The sequence below is a fragment of the Marmota monax genome, unplaced genomic scaffold, assembly GCF_021218885.2.
Source record: "Marmota monax isolate L192 unplaced genomic scaffold, Marmota_monax_Labrador192_F-V1.1 WCK01_AAM20220418_F8-fsc00049, whole genome shotgun sequence".
Classification (NCBI taxonomy): Eukaryota; Metazoa; Chordata; class Mammalia; order Rodentia; family Sciuridae; genus Marmota; species Marmota monax.
In genome coordinates this window covers 7,473,051-7,490,140 of record NW_026694221.1, presented here as the reverse complement: position 1 = coordinate 7,490,140, position 17,090 = coordinate 7,473,051, and the positions used below count along the sequence as shown (strand labels likewise).

The 17,090-nt window shown below is 34.3% G+C and overlaps 2 pseudogenes; both read right to left on the bottom strand.

Moving 5' to 3' along the window:
- Positions 1–256: 256 nt before the first annotated feature.
- Positions 257–1,766, bottom strand: LOC124108110 (E3 ubiquitin-protein ligase ARIH2-like; annotated as a pseudogene).
- A 9,145-nt stretch (positions 1,767–10,911) lies between these two features.
- On the bottom strand, positions 10,912–11,914 carry LOC124108126 (T-complex protein 11 homolog; annotated as a pseudogene).
- Between the last annotated feature and the right edge of the window lie 5,176 nt (positions 11,915–17,090).

The following is a 17,090-nucleotide window of genomic DNA, read 5'->3' as shown; positions in this document are numbered from 1 at the left end:
TCACTCTCAACAACCATCTGGGTGAACTTTTAAGTTCTGAAAAGAAGCCAATTTAATATGAACTCTACTCTGGTAGAAACAAAAAGCAAAAAAGATGAGAAGAAAACAAGTTAACTAAAAAGTGTGTTGCCAGTGTCACTCAGAAGTGGGACCTTCGCTGTTGCCTGGAATCGTGAAAGCCAGAGCCTACAGCATGCAGTAAGGCAGCTGGGAGTCCTTACAGCTACAACTCATCCCGGCGTGTCCATGTCCCAACTTAGGTGTCATGGAAATCCTTCAGCAGGGTTCTTCTCCGCTGTTTTGCTATGTGCATCTGGTTCTCCAAGTCTCCTCTGTCATAGCTGTCCACATGCTCCACTTTCCATGAAGGTTTTCAATCTCAGCCTCTAGCGGGGCCTGCTGGTATTCAAACAGCTTCTTCCTGGGGCCAGACTCCATGTAGTATGCATATGGTTAGGTATACTGCAGGGTATATCAACACTAGACCAAGAGCTTGGCAGCATTCTGTAGATACTGCCAGTCAATCCAAGTTCCCAGATTGTTCATCACCCTCTCCTGAATCTTCTCATGAATCCGCTGGAATGTTTGTGCCTCCAACTGTAAGCTTTTGTTGTCTTTTTTTTCCACCTCTCAAAATAGAATAAGTACTTCTTGAGGGCCTCCCTGGCCTGGGCTTGCTGACTCTGGTTGACAGTGTCAGGATTCTCTGGTTTGTTCTCTTTTACTGACTGTACTCATAGTACTCACTGCCACGAATTTTCCAATCTCCTAGACAAATCCCCCAGAAGTCGTGTTTACATTTGGAGCATTGCATATGATTGCAGCCTCATTCTTCTCAATGCAGATGTTGCAATTGGGACAATCTTTAATGTGAACACTAATGTACTTGGCCATTTCAGAGTCATCTGCAAACTTTGTGAGCCATTTCCGGATTGTGGTGCAGTCTGTGGAGGCATGATACATCTGATGACACTTGAAACAAAAGACCTCATTGCACCGATTACACTGCACTTGGCGAGCTCTAAGCTCCTGTATCCGAATAACCATGGGGCAGTCTGCACCAGGGCACAGCTGTAGCTGGTAATGACTCTCCATGTAATTGCTGAAGAGGTAGGGCCTATATTTGTCTTTCACTTCTTCATTGGGAAAAAATGGAACCACAAAGTCTTCTAGTGTACAGAGTGGGCAGTCCTGAGCCATACAAGAGACTCCCACACCCACACCATCCTTGACAAGTACAGGGCAGTGCTGCTCCCAGCAGCTGCAGCAAAACTGGTGCTGGCAGGCCAGAGACAGCAGGTTTTCCTTCCACACAAATTGCATACACACTGCACAGTGATGAGGGGGATGGGTGGTGGGGACATGTTTTGATGGATTGGGCTGAACTCATGCCTCAACAAGCAGTTGAGAAGAATTGGACTTATATCTGACCAATATCTCTGAGACTTGCCAGTGGAAATTAACTAAGATGAATTTGGCAACCGAATGAGATACCTTTAGGACAAAAGATAAACTGGTCATGTGCTCGTTGAGGGCACCCTCAGACTCCTTTTATGTCAAGCAAGTGAACTGGTACTCCTAAGGATCAAAGGCATCAGCCCCCTGCTGCTCCACACTACTTGCTACTCCCACATAATAATCCTTTATGTCCCCAGAGTCCTCCTCCTCTTCCTCCTCCTCCTCCTCACAATTTGGGTCATAGTCCTCTTCATTGCTGTCAGACCCCTGGCTATTTATGTCCACAGACATCTTAGCATCCAGTCAAGTTGCAGATCAGGAAAGGAGTTGCAGTTGCTTTCTCTCCCTCCCCCCAAACTTTACGGCTTTCTCAAATGCATTAGTGTTTTTTGTCTTCTGTAATTTCTGCAGACCCTTCAGGCAGCTGTCACCCAAATATTTTTAGCATCGAGGCTGAAGAGCACAGGTGGGCCAGACCAGGTCAGGTGGACCACATGAACAGGACTGAGGTGCAGTAGCAGTGGAAGCATCAGGCGGATGTCGGTTGGGCCCGCGCTGCTTCCTCTGTGGTATTTCATTCTTTAATTAGTGTTTTCCAGTGTGCTGGGTCTTGACTCATTGTTACCAGTTTCTGAATCTCATACATAGTCCTCTGCCTGCATTTATTTACTATTGTTTCATGTTCTTTTATGAAATGCCATAACCATCAAGCATTAAAAAATATACAAATTTGAAATTACAGATATGTATGTTTGAATAATGCTTAACGATCTAAGAAGTACATGAATGTGGACAAGTTAATCAATTACTGTGCATTTCAGAAACCTTTAAGGTAGTTCTTCACAGACTAGTTATGAATATTAAGTATGAGTGAGGGGAATGTTTATGACCTTTAATAGAACCTGGCAGAAAATAGCTACTAATTGTATTTTTTTTTCTTTTCTTCTTTTTTTCTGTGTGTACAAACATCATGGCATTCGGTTCTACCATCAGCTATTTACATACTTCAGACCAGCTTGCTTTCTTGACATATTTATCCATTTAAAAAAAAAATCATGCACTAAATATATTTTTATTTTCCTTGTGTCTCTATCAGTTTCCATGACTCTGATGTTTCTCCTTTTCTTACTCTTACCCTATTAAAATAGTTGAGGAATACACTAAGCCAATGTCTGAGTAAAGGTAAATGAACTAAAAATTATTGGGGTGCATAAATCAGTAAGTTGATAAATCAGTAAGGGAAAAACAAACCACCCAAAGTTGCCTAGGAATGTATGGAATTCAACAAAGCAGTAGGGCTTCCTACTTGCTCCCTTTTCTGATCTTCAGCAGCAAGTACCTAGATAACAAAAAATCTTAACCCCAAAGAAGACAACTATTGATAGGCAAAGAGTCAAAGATATTAATTTCTCTACAATATTTGTCATGATGAAAGTATAAAGTTTTATTTTGATAACAGACATAGTGTTGAAGAGAATTATTTTTCTGTGGGGGATCTGAAAACATTTCATGCTCATACTCTTCCTGAGGACTATAACCATAATCTTACTTCTTTTTAGACTATGAGATTTTGAGATGCATATCTATCATTAATTTAGTCATATTTCTGTTCCTTGCACTAACAATCCTGTAAAGCACACTTATGCCAGCACACACATACAAAAACAAAGATTCAAAATCCAATATAGTGGAATGTATAATTTATAGTTCACTACATATTTATATGTCCCTTTGGTGAATAAATACATTTCTCATCCAGCTGTGTCCCACTCAGCAGGGTGAAATAGAAATCTGGTCAACACAGAGAAGAATACTCAACACAATGTGGGTACTTCAATATGGGATTTTCTGAATACTGCACTTGCTTTTACCATCCTGTATTAGATTTTATATAAATATTCAGTGTGATAGAAATCTATAAAATGCATATTATCTAAAGGAATCTTGGAAATGTCATTCAAAAGAACAATACTGATCCTTTGATCTATTTACTCATTTATGATGTTTTTCTCACAAATGACAATATATTAAGTCATTACTGTAATTACAAAGCCCCTAATTTCAACATTTTATTAATTATGGAAGAACTGATAAAGCATATCAATAGGACTACACTATAAAAGTCACATTTTGATCTAAACACATACAACATAACTTAGATATATACATGAGTGTGATATTTGTTATCATGCTTTAAAACTGAAAGCACTCATTATTGTTATAAATATTAAGTTATAATGAAATATTAAAGCATGTATTTAATAAAGGATGAAAATTAACTGAGCATATTAGCATCTGCCTATAATCGCAGCTGCTTAGAGGCTGTGGCAGGAGGATCACAAGCTCAAGCCCAGCCTCAACAGCTTAACAAAAACTGTCTTAAAATAAAAATTAAAAAATAAAAGAAAAATAACAAAAGACTGGGGATGTGGCTCAATAGTAAAGCCCCCAGGGGTTCAATACCCACTACCAAATCCAAAAATAAATGAATAAAGGTTGAAAATTATTAATCGCAGACACATATGAAATAACGAATAAATTTTATTTGTCAAAAATATTATATATATATATATATATATTTGATACTAACATGTAAATAAACTTACTAAAATTGTTTGCTTGCATTCTTATTTTAATAAATTATTTTATTGCTTTGAAAGGAACAAATAATGACCAAAACCCAGTAGAATTAAAAATGATAGATAATGTATTATTACATCTAAAAGGGGACTATGATTCTGAATTCAATTTTTTAACTTGTCTAAAAAAGATTCACGAAGAAAGTAAATTTTGTCAACTAAGATATAATAAAATATTTGAAAGTACAGAATTTAATAAGGAAATAAATTTAAACAGTGTAGTAACATGTATATCTAGATAGCATGGGGGAAAAAAAACTTTTGAAATAATACTTGGCTAGGATCTTAAATACAATAGTGAGTTTTATTTATATTCTGACACCCAGTCTTAAAGAAGGGGATAACTCAGTTTGCTTCACTGGGGTTGAGTGGGACTGAAGTGTGTGGCTATTATAACAGAACTTCATATTTCATAATATTTCTCACATGGATGTAGTATTTATCAACTACTCTATACTAAAGAAAGGAAACTTTAATAATAAGAGTCATAGATAGGGTAACAGGAGTAATAAGTCAAAGAGTAGAACACAATTGTACTTCTCAGACTAATTATTCAATTGTTGTGGTGGTCAAATTTTTTGTTTTTGTTTTGTTTTGTTTTATATGCATCATTAGATACTTGGATCTGAGGTTTTCTGCAAAGGAACTAAGCTATTAGCTTAAATCATGTGGTGGTACACTTCAAATAACATGGCAGTACATTTTATATAATATACATAGAACTGTTGCACTCATGTTTCTATTATTTACTCACACACACAAATAAACATATAGAATTATACATGTTTCCAAATACTGTTTAAGGACTGTGGGACTACTGGGATTTTGGACCATAAGATATTATTCTGTTAAAAAGCCACATAAAAATCTTTGTGCCTCTGTTAGCAAGTATGGAAGTGGTGCAGTTGTATAAAAGAGTAGGGAAATTTTCTCAGCAAATCTATTAGTATTGAAAATTTTTGAGAAAAAATACATTGTCTTATATATTTATAACATACAGAAAATAGTAAATGTTGGCTTAAAATATAAGTAAAACTGTCGACAAATTACTAATAATTTTAATGCTTTCATTTTGTTCTTTACTTGGAAAGTTTATTGGTGAAAAGGAAAATGTATCTAGTAGGCAGACCAGATAGAGTGATGCACATAAAGAGAACTGGAAAAGGCAATTTTAACTGTGTAATTCTTCCTTTAGGAATAAAGGATTATTGCACTCACTTGAATGGAATGCTATGGGCAGTTAGTCCTTTGCTTTCAGGTCTCCAGAAGAATTGCTTGAGGTTTTTGGTTTTACTTCTTGCACTTTAGGAGTCTTGTTAAGGAAGTCAGTTCCTAAGCGGACGTGAAGTGCTGGGCCAATATTCTTTGAGTATGTATAGGATCTCTGGTTTAATACCTAGGTATTTGATCCACTTTGAGTTGAGTTTTGCACGGTGTGAGAGATCGGTGGGTTAAGTTTTATTCTGCTACATATGAATTTCCAGGTTCCCCAGCACCATTTGTTGAAGAGGCTATCTTTTCTACAATGCATGTCTTTGGCATTTTGTCTAGTATGAGATAACTGTATTTATGCGGGCTTGTCTGTCTTCTATTCTATTCCATTATTCTTCATGCCTGTTGGTGCCAATACCATACTGTTTTTGTTACTATAACTCTGTAGTATAATTTAAAGTATGTTATGGTGATGTCTTCAGCTTTGCTTTTCTCATTAAAGATTGTTTTGGCTACTCTGGGACTTTTATATTTCCAAATAAATTTCATTACTGTTTTTTTTTTTCTGTTTCTCTGAAGAATATCATTGGAATTTAAACATGAATTGCATTAAATCTGTATAGTGTTTTTGGTAGTATAGCAATTTTGACAATATAAATTCTGCCTATCCAGGAACATAGGAGGTCTTTCAATCTTCTAATGTTTTTCTCAATTTCTTTAGTGTTCTGTAATTTTTAACATAGATATTTTTCATCTATTTTATTAGATTGATTCTCAAGTATTTTTAATGGTATGATATCAAACTAAATATCTACTTCACAGCAAAGAAAACTATCAAGAGTGTGAAGAGAGAGCCTACAGAATGTGAGAAAATCTTTGCCAACCTCACCTCAGATAAATCATTAATTTCCAACATATATAAAGAACTCAAAATATTTAAAAACAACAGCAGTAACAACAACAGAAAAACCCACAAGTAACCTATCAATAGATGAGTAAAGAAATTAAACAGACACTCACAAAAGAAGAAATGTGAACTGTCAATATTATGAATACAAATGACAATAAGTGTTGGCAAGGATGTTGGGGAAAAGGTACAATTTTACACTGCTGGTAGCACTACAAATTGGTGTAGCCAATATGGAAATCAGTATACAGATTCCTTAGAAAATTGGGAATGGAACCACCATTTGACCCTGCTATTTCTCTCCTTAGTCTATATCCAAAGGACTTAAAAAAAAAACAGCATACTACAGGGACAGAACCACATCAATGTTTATACCAGAACAATTCACAATAGCTAAACTGTGGAACCAAACTAGAGTCCCTTCAATAGATGAATGGATAAAGAAAATGTGGTATATATACACAATGGAATATTATTCAGCCATAAAAGAGAATGAAATCATGGTATTTGCAGGTAAATGGATGAAGTTAAAGAAGATTATGCTAAGTGAAGATACCCAATCCCAAAAAACAAATGCTGAAAGTTTTCTCTAATATGAGGAGGCTGATGCATAATGGGGTAGGGAGAGGGAGAATAGGAGGAATAGACAAACTCCAGATAGGGTAGAGGGGTGGGAAAGGAAGGGAGGGGGGCATGGGGTTAGAAATGATGGTGGAATATGATGGATATCATTATCCAAAGTACATGTATGAAGACACGAATTTGTGTGAATATACTTTGTATTCAACCAGAGATATGAAAAATTTGTGCTCTGTATGTGTAATATGAATTGCAATGCATTCCACTGTCATATATAAATAAAAACAATGAATAAATATATGAAAAAATGTTCAACATTTCCAGCAATTACAGAAATGAAAATTAAAACTACACTGAAACTTCACCTCATTCCAACCAGAATAGCAAGTATCAATAATAAAATAACAATAAATGTTGGTTAGGATGTGGGAAAAATTTATATCCAAAAGGTGTTGGTAGGAATGCAGATTAGTGCAACCACTCTAGAAAGAAGTATGAACATTCCTCAAAAAACTAGGAATGTAACCACCATTTAACCAGTTATCCCACTTCTTGATATACATCCAGGGGAGTTAAAATAATCATACTAGAGTGATGCAACCACATCAATGCTTATAGAACCACAATTCACAATAGCTAAGTTATGAAACCAAACTATGTGCCCATAAACAGAAGAATAGATAAGTAAATTGTGCTGTATATACACAATGGACTATTACCCAGAAATAAAGAAGAATGACTTTATTTTATATATATATATGGTTTTATATATATATATATATATATATTACCATAAAGAATGACTTTATGGTAAATGGATGGGTCTAGAGACTCTCATACAATGTGAAATAAGACAACTCAAAAAACTAAAGTTTGAATGTTTTCTCTGACATGTGGATGCTAACTCAAAATAAGGGTGGGGAGGGGAAGAATAGAAGTACAATACATTAGACAGAGGGGAATGAAAAAAAAGGAGGGGGATAGGAATGGGAAAGGCAGTACAATCTGACATAACTTTCCCATGTACATATAGGAATATTCTACCATGAATCTCACCATCAAATACACAAGAGTAGGATCCTAATTGGAATAAGATATATTCCATGCTTGTACAAATATATCAGAATAGATTCCACTGTCATGTGTAACTAAAAAGAATAAATAAAAATTAAAAGAATAATTGCTTGAGATTATGTCCTATTTCCAGGGGAACATACTTGGGCTGGCTACCACAAGAGTATGAAGATTCACCAATGAGGACAGTCTTTTATTCCAATGAGGACAGTTTTATTGACTATACCAGCATCAGAGCTCTCCTGATGGTTGACTTTGGCCTTCAAAGAAACAATATTGCATCACACTTTTTTCTCTGCACAGTCCAGTTTTTTCTCCTGTACCCTTCCATGGATGGATCTCCAAAACAATTCCTAATAAACTTCCCATACTTTGTCTCAAAGTTTATTTCCTGGGGAACTTAATGTAAGGGAAAAGTGGATTTCCTAACTGAAGTATTTGAATTTAGCTTGAAAAAAATGGATATTATGCATGAGAGGCAAATTTAAAAATATATTAGGAAGTCTTTTTAATAGATGTTAGCATAACTCTATGGAGTTATGATATAATTCTAATGATGGAAGTTTTGAAATTTGAATTTATGACTGGAATTCAATTAAAGTAAGTGGGAAAAGCAATTCAGAAATAACAAAGAACTTAATTCTGCTGGTCTAGTTGTATAAAAAATTTCAGTTTTATTCAAGGTATGGTCAAAAGACCTAATTCTTTATACCTACAACCACATGCATACATGCTGTATCATAAATGCTGGAGTATGCATCATCCTATTTATTGTTGTTAACCAACATCTGGCAGTGAAAAAGTTCACTCAGAGGACAAAAACAGCTATGATTGCCAGGACAGATCAGAAGACTAAAAGCATCAGAAACATTTTATGATATCAAGTGAATTAAATCTCATCCACCTTAAACTTCTGTATTCATGTGACTTCTGCTTATGCTAATCAATGTATATCCATATTGTTTAAACTACTTTCAATCAACTGGCTAAAGAGGAAAGAGTACAAAATTTTAGAAAACAGAAAGAAGCTTTAAATTAACATCTGAATAAGAATTTTAAGAACAAACTTTAATAAATATATGGATTATTAAACATATCTTTATTGAAAATTCAGAATGTATGAGTCTAGCCAGTTTGGAGGTCCAAGAGTGAGGTTTCTTTCCCCTGTTTTAACTTTTTAAATTTTAGGTTATGGTCAAATTTCATGTAATATAATTTGAAAAAATGGTATCATCTATTTTTTTTCTGCAGAAGAATGTAGATAGAAATGGGAAAGGGGTGTTAGAAGAGTGAGAATGAGTAATAATATTATAGGAAAAAAAGAAGAATTTAAGGAATGAAATGTTTAAGAAAAGATAAATTTTGAAAAGGACTTTTGAGGAGAAACAGATCAGTAGTCATATTGTGGGATAATTTAAATCAATGGTAGATGGTTTATGAACTACCAAATGAATGATTGGCAGAATGATGTAGGCAAAATTACAGGCCACTTGATTAAATAGTGTGCTTGTAAAAGCATATAAATGTGATTTATATTATGCAATTTTATCATCTATATTTTTCCTGTCACTAAAATGTCACATAATATATGATAAAAATACTTGAGATTAATTAGTTGAGGAGATATACAAGAAAGATTAATACCAAAGTTTAATACCAAGGAGGAAAATAATTCTTGCTGAAAAAAAAAAACAAAACTCTTGCATTCTGTAATATGTGAGGTAAAAAAATTATAAATATTTAGCAAAAACACATTTATATACACAGGCCAATTTTAGAAATAATTTATACCAAGCAACCAGGCAAAGCTTTTAAACTGTCTGATGAGATGCATAACTCTTACATTGAATTTTTAACGTTAATAGTTATAAATTTTATATAAATTCCAAGATTCTTTCTCAAATATTTTTCATTTTGGATAGTGTCTTGCTCCTTCTATTATTTGAAATTTGTGTCTATATTTATGACTATAATATAGATCTCTATTTAACAGCCTTTTCCAAGTTATATTTTATGAACACTTTTTTTCTTACAAATTGTGCTTTTAAAAAAACACCTGTTTTCACACTTGTTTATGATGTGAGTTTTTTTCATTTTAATAACTTCATATGGAGTACTCATTAATTCTCAGATATTCTCAGGTGAAGCCCATATGTCATATATTGGGGCTATGTCCCTTCAGAAGTTTTTGTATTTGCTTGTTTCATAAATTAGAACATTTGTAACCTTGGCTGAGGTTTCATGTAAAATTTTCAATTTTCAAGAATATGTGAATCTTTGAATTGAAACTTTATATCTGAGAGCAAATTCTTGCTAATATTCAAGTTATTTTGTGTTTAAAAAAACACCATGTGCACTACAATTAGCTTCTGACTAATTTTACTTGTCTGATCAGCATTATTATTTCATTATCTTTCCTTTTTGAATTGTGAATGTTGTTGGGTGCCATTACTTTATGTATGAATTCCACCTCTCTAGCTTAAAAAGGACCAAGGGTTTTCATTTGTCCTCTTAAGGTTCCTAGCCTATTACCTCAGCAAATCTGGAGAAAAGTTATTTCTCAGCCTTTATCAGCACAATGGTTGGAGTAAGGGTGTATTGGCACAAGAAGAATTAACTTTTGCTGTTGGTTATATCTAGGGGCTATTAAAGAACTGCCTTTTGTGGCTAGGAATAGCTGCAGACAGAGACTGCAAAAACTTGCTTTCCCAATCCTCTCTTCCTCCTTTTCTTCTCTGAGACACTTTTCCTTGCTGCCTATGCATGGTCCTTTCTAATTTTCCCTCCTCTCACCAAGTAACTCCAACTGCTGTTTTGGGAAAATGGATGATGACCACTTTGGCTGCTTCATGCTGATAATGGGCATTAGCTGTGGCAGTAAGAGATACCTCCTGCAAAGGGCCAATCTAGAGTCCTCAGCAGAAATCAGGAAGCCCCTCCATGGAGGGTTACATTTACAAGACCATCTGGTGCTTAGTGGATTCTGAGGGTTTCTCATGCATCAGGGCAATCCAGAAATCCATAGTGGTGCTGGGCAAGTGACTAAAAGATGTACCTGGAGTTAAATTATTCAGCCAGGGCTTTAGTTATGTATTTCAGTTTATCCACACATTCATGTGAGCTGAATAAAACACTACCAGAGAAACTTCTTGCCACCAACGAGATTGAGGACAGGATAATAAAGTTGTACAACTTGGACTTCATCTCCTGGAGCTGCATTCTGTCCATCAGCAGAGTCACAGGGAATTAATCATTTCCATGATTCCAGAGAAGGAGGTTTAAGTGCCCTGGTATAGCACCACTGTGAGACTAGGTGTGTCTGGGTTGTTTGGTTCCTTATCGGGAGATGAATATTCTATGCTGGAGGAGAAGCTGGGAAAGTTATTACTTGTAAATGGTGTAATGAGGTCTATGGATGCTTTGGTTAGCCATTTTGTGGTATAATTGAGAGGAATAGGCTGTTTGTCAAGGAATTCCTGAAATTTAGCTCATTCATACTGGACTGAATGTTACTGGAGGTCGGGTCAAATGTTCTGTATACTATAGTTTACCATGTCCATCTTCATGAGGCCCAGAACATGGAATATGCTCCTAAACAATTGTACTGTATCTGTTATGCTCTTTAGTTTCTGCACTGCTTCATTTCAAAGTGGTGCATGTAGCAGGATCATCAAATTGAGAATGGAGTTGGGGAGATGATTAACATTGAGGGTTCCATGCTGTTTCCTGTTTGAGAAGATCCATATCCAGAGCTTCTTCAACATCTTCTCTTAGACCATTCTGGCATGGTTGTAGCAGTGATAGCAAGATCTCCTTAACTTTTTTAGAAGTTCATGGGCACAAGTCAGGAGGAGTTCAAGGTAACTGCTCATGTAGATGGTTCCAAAAAGCACTGTACATTGTCTGCAAAAAGTTGCTTTCCAGAATGTTTGGAAATATATATTTCTATTCCATATATATATATATATATATATATATATATATATATATTGCTCCCCATGATTTTGTGAGCAATGCTGAGGTTGGAAACTTCATTAACTGTTTCCATAAGAGACGATATTCTTCCCCCCACATTCCATCTCTGCATATTTATAAGTATTCTTATTATTTTTATCCTCTATTTGTAGGCATTTATTGCCTTATTACATATGAATATGTAAAACTACATATTCATCCTTACAAATGTGAAATGTTTTGTTCAAATAGTGAATATTCCTAAAAATCATCAAAATATACCATTGAATTTGAAATTCAATATTTGAAGGGATCCTTTTTTCACCACTGTAACAAGGTGTTTGACTTCTATGTTCTGGTGTTGTTCAAAAAGGATAACAATTGTTAAATAATAACTAAATACTTTATATTCATGTATACCAGGATATTCATCCTGCATTCATCTGACTGAATCTTACCTTGTCTAAATATGTTCTTTCTAGTTCTAAGCTATTCATTTTCCATCAATTTTACTTGCAGAAATACTACTGGGTATGGATAAGGTTTCAGTTTGAGTTTTTTAACATTTGGGGTTTCTGGGGGGTGAGGGGTGAGGGGGGATAGGGATTGGGGATTGAACTCAGAGTCATTGGAACACTAAGCCACATCCCCTGTCCTATTTTGTATTTTATTTAGAGACAGGGTCTCACTGAGCTTTGAATTCATGATCCTCCTGCCTCAGGCTTCTGAGCTGCTGGGAACACAGCCCTATACCACAGCACGTTGCTTCATTTGGTTTTAACAAGCACTCAGCAATGCTATAAGTTCAAGATATTTATAAGTTATCACTAAATTTAAAGTTCCATAGACAAACCATTTACTGTGAATAGACAAGGTAAACCCATAAAAATTCTGAAGTGGAATCCAATCAATTATTTCTTCTTTAACCCAGCTATTGCCAAATGCCATTTAATTCCTTGGCATTTATGAGGTGTTGGAAGATTAGTTATTATTTACCCTTTTATTAAGAATGCATTCATTGGAAGTCATTGACTTTTGGGAGAAATGCAGTTTTTGATTTCCTATATTGCCTTGAATCTTGGGTTCTGTTTCCTGTTTATTCAGCTTTGAAACATACAGACTTCTCCCTTGATTAAAGTATGCAAGGTGAACCTGAATACATGGTTGCCATGCTCAAATTTATGCCCTGACTTCCCTCCTATATTCATTTGCAGTCTAGAGATTCCTTATATTTTCCCACGCTCATCAATGATTGAACATAACTAATTAAAATATTTTACTCAGAATTGTTTCTGTTGTTTACATCAGAGGTTTCAATTAAGTACATAGCCTATCAATCTACTAGAGATACTTACTAAACCTATTCCATTCAAAATTTCATGGGTACCAGTCAACTAAAGGTAAGCTAGATAAGACAGACAATAGCTTTCATACTGATAAATTCAATGGCCATTTTTCAATTATCATTTTTAACCTTTCATGAGAATTTGATAAAGCTAATCTGGCCTCTCTCTCTCTCTCTCTCTCTCTCTCTCTCTCTCTCTCTCTCCTGGGGATTAAACCCAGGACCTTGTACATGTAAGGCAGGCACTCTACCAACTGAGGTATACCCCAACCCAGTCTTTTCTTAAAATGCCTTTACTATTTGCCTCCCTGAAAACCTGACACTGTGTTTTCTTTGCCTCACTGAAATCATCTCTCTACATTCTTAATTCATTTTTTTAAATCATTGTCAAACTTTATGTACTATTATTCCTATTCCAGTGGAGTTTTTTTCCATAGATAAAATTTAAATGTTTTGATAATTATGTGCTTAATAGTTTGATTTCCTCAACTAAAATAAATGCTTCATGAATTCAGTCATACCTCATTATTGAACTTTGCAGATCTTGCAATTTTTTTTACAAATTGAAGGTATGTGGCAATTTTTTATTAAGTGATTCTTTTGTTGTGATTTTCCAACTGTACAAGTTCAGTTCATGCTTTCTGATCAATTTTGATAATTCTCACAATGTTTCAGATTTTAATTATGAGAGATCTGTTATGGTTACCCGTGGTCTTTGCTGTTATTATTGAAATAGTCTTAGGTGCCATAAATCAAGTGCTGTCTTATATGTACTATTGTATAAGACAGGGAATGAACTTGATTGAGAAATGTTATGTATGTTCTTACTGTTCCATTTACCAGCCATTCTTCCATCCTTCTCCTTTATCTCACTCTTTCATTTCCCCAAGACAAAGCAATATTGATATTAGGACTATTAAAAACCCTCCCCTGGCCTATAAGTGTTTGACTTGAAGGAAGTGTTGCATATCTCTCACTTTAAATAAAAAACTAGAAATTATGTAGCTTCATGAGACAGAATGTTGAAATCTAAGATGGGCTGAAAATGTGGCTTCTTGCATCAATGACTCAAGTTGTGAGTGCTACGGAAAAGTTCTTGAGGGAAATCAAAAGTGCTTCTACAAGGAGTGTACAAATAATAAAAAAAAGAAGAAGAAAAAAGCCAATTTGTTGACATGGAAAAGTTTTTTTGATCTGAATGTATAATTAAGTCAGCTGCAATTTTCTCCTTATCCAAGCCTAATCCAGAACAAGGCCATCAGTCCTCAGTATTATGAAGGTCTGACATAGGTAAGGACTCTACAACAGGAAAGTTTGAAGTTAGTCCAGGTTGGTTCATGAACTTGAAGAAAAGAATTCATCTCCATAATATACAAATACAAGGTGAAGCATAAATGGTAATATAGAAGCTGCAGAATATTATTTAAGAGATATAGCAAAGATAAATGATGAAAGTGATCATATTGGAAGTAGAAACCATCTGGGACATCCGTAGCTAAAGAAGATAAATCAATAACTGACTTCAAAGCTTCAAAGTATAAGCTGAATTTCTTGGTAGGAGTAAGAAAACTAGTGAATTATTGAATCAAATGCCCATTTACTGTACCAAAAGTCCTTTGGTCCTTAAAAATTAAACTATATCTATTCCACCTATGTTTACAAATGGAACAACAAAATTGGGATAATAGCCTATCTATTTGCAACATTGTTTAGTGAATATTTTAAGTACATATGTTAGTCAGCTTTATGTTATTGTGACAAAATACTTGAGTTAATCAACTTGAAAATAGGAAAGGCTTTATTGGCTCGTGTTTTCAGAGGTTTCAATCTATGACAGATTGACCCATTGTTCTGGGGCCTCTTGTGACACAGTTACATCATCACAGGAACATGTGGCAAAGTAGGTACTAACTTCATGTCAGGGAGGGAGCAAAAGGAGAGTCAGAGGAGAAGCCCATTTAAGTACATACCTCCTATGAATTAACCTTCTTAAAGGTAATACTGCTTTTCAGTAGTATCAAAGGCTGAGGACCAAAAATTTCACACATGAGTTTTTGGGAGAAGTTCAAGATCTAAAATATAGCGTCCCGGTATTTAGACCTATTGCTTGGGGGGTAAAAATGATCCAAATTATTTTGACTTACTGAAAGTCCAGATGACCATTGGCAATTTAGCAATACATTATTTTAAAATTAAGATATGAGCATTTTTTAAATCTAAAATAATAGCACACAATAGAATAAATCATAAAGTAAACAAAACTTTCGTACAGCTTAGGAGTCAAAAAAATTCAGGTGGATCATTTTATTGCACTAATTATTTTATTGTGGCAATCTGGAATCAAGGCTACAATATCTTCAAGGTCTTCCTGTACAGGACTTTTGTTTGATTGTTTTATTTCATTGATGTGTTTATGATTTCAGGAAAAATGACTAGCACATACTAAGTCCTAAAGAAATATTTGCTGACTAAATTAGTTACTTTAGTTACAAAATTATTCATGCTGAAATACCTTTGATTGGTAAAAAGATAATAAACATGTATTAGAATGGTCAAAATCCAGAATACTGGCACCACCAATAGTGGTGAGAATGGATCAACAGGATTGCACATATGTTGCTGGTTTGAATGCAAAATGGTACCATTGCTTTGCAGGACAGTTTGTCTGTTTCTTGTAAAACTAAGTGTACTTTTACCATGCAACACAGCAGTCATGCTTCTTGCTATATACTCAAAGGAATTAAAAATATGTATAACCATGAAAACAGATGTTTATGAACATTTTCTTCAGTAGGTGAATGGATAAACTCTGCAACATCCAGGTAATAGAATATTACTCAGAATTAAAAGCAAACATGCAAGTGGACGTTGTCTCCTGAAAAGACATGGAGGAATATTTAATGAATATTACCAAATAAAAAGAAGCCTATCTGAAAATTCTACATGTTATATAATTACAATTATAGAACATTCTGAAAAAAAGCAAAACTATATAGAGAAGAAAAAGGTCAGTGGTTTCCAGGGGACAGGAAAGAGAAGCAATGAATAAGTAGAGCAGCAAACTTAAAGGGCATTGAAGATATTTTGTGTGGTACTACAATGATGAATAGATGTTATTATATAATTGTTCTATAAATGTAAACTACTGATGCTGAATGATTTTAATGTATAAATGTAACTTTATCAATTTTAACAAATGTATCACTCTAGTGGGATATACTGATAATGGGTGAAGCCATTAATTGGTAGAATGTGGTATCAAAAATATTTGCATTTTTCTCTTAGTTTTGCTATTAATCCAAAAGAGCTCTAAAAATGTCAAAACTGTTATAGAAAAAAATCAGATATATCTTCCAGTGGGTAATGAAGTAGTAATGAGACTTTTAATGACTAATGGAAAAAATAATAGAATAATAATGAGTAATGAATGACAAAATTGAAGTATTGCTATTATTCCTTAAAAGAACATGTAGGGCAGGGCATGAAACCATCACAAGGAGAGCCGAGAATACTGGACATTTGCCAATCTTAAATTATAGCTATCAATCCTTCCACATTATCAAACATGTTTTGTTGTAACAGGTTTTTGGTAGGGTTAGGAGGAAAAAATGTTCTTAATAAGTTATTGGATGTGTGCAACTACATCTAAAAATAAATATTAAAAATATAAGTAATTGGGAAAAATATAATCCAGTAGCACTGACAGTTCATTTCTTAATGTGAATGAAAAGTGTTTTTTGAAAACACATGACTTAGGATTATATTAAATCAGAAATTAAATTTCAAAAACAAATTAATTAGAAAATTTTCATAATACTCAAAGTGTTAAATGAGTACTCCTGTATATATCTGCTGAGATTTTTTATTTTTCAAAGCATATTCAAATACTACTTTCTGAATAAAAAAGAAAAATAGGCCAATT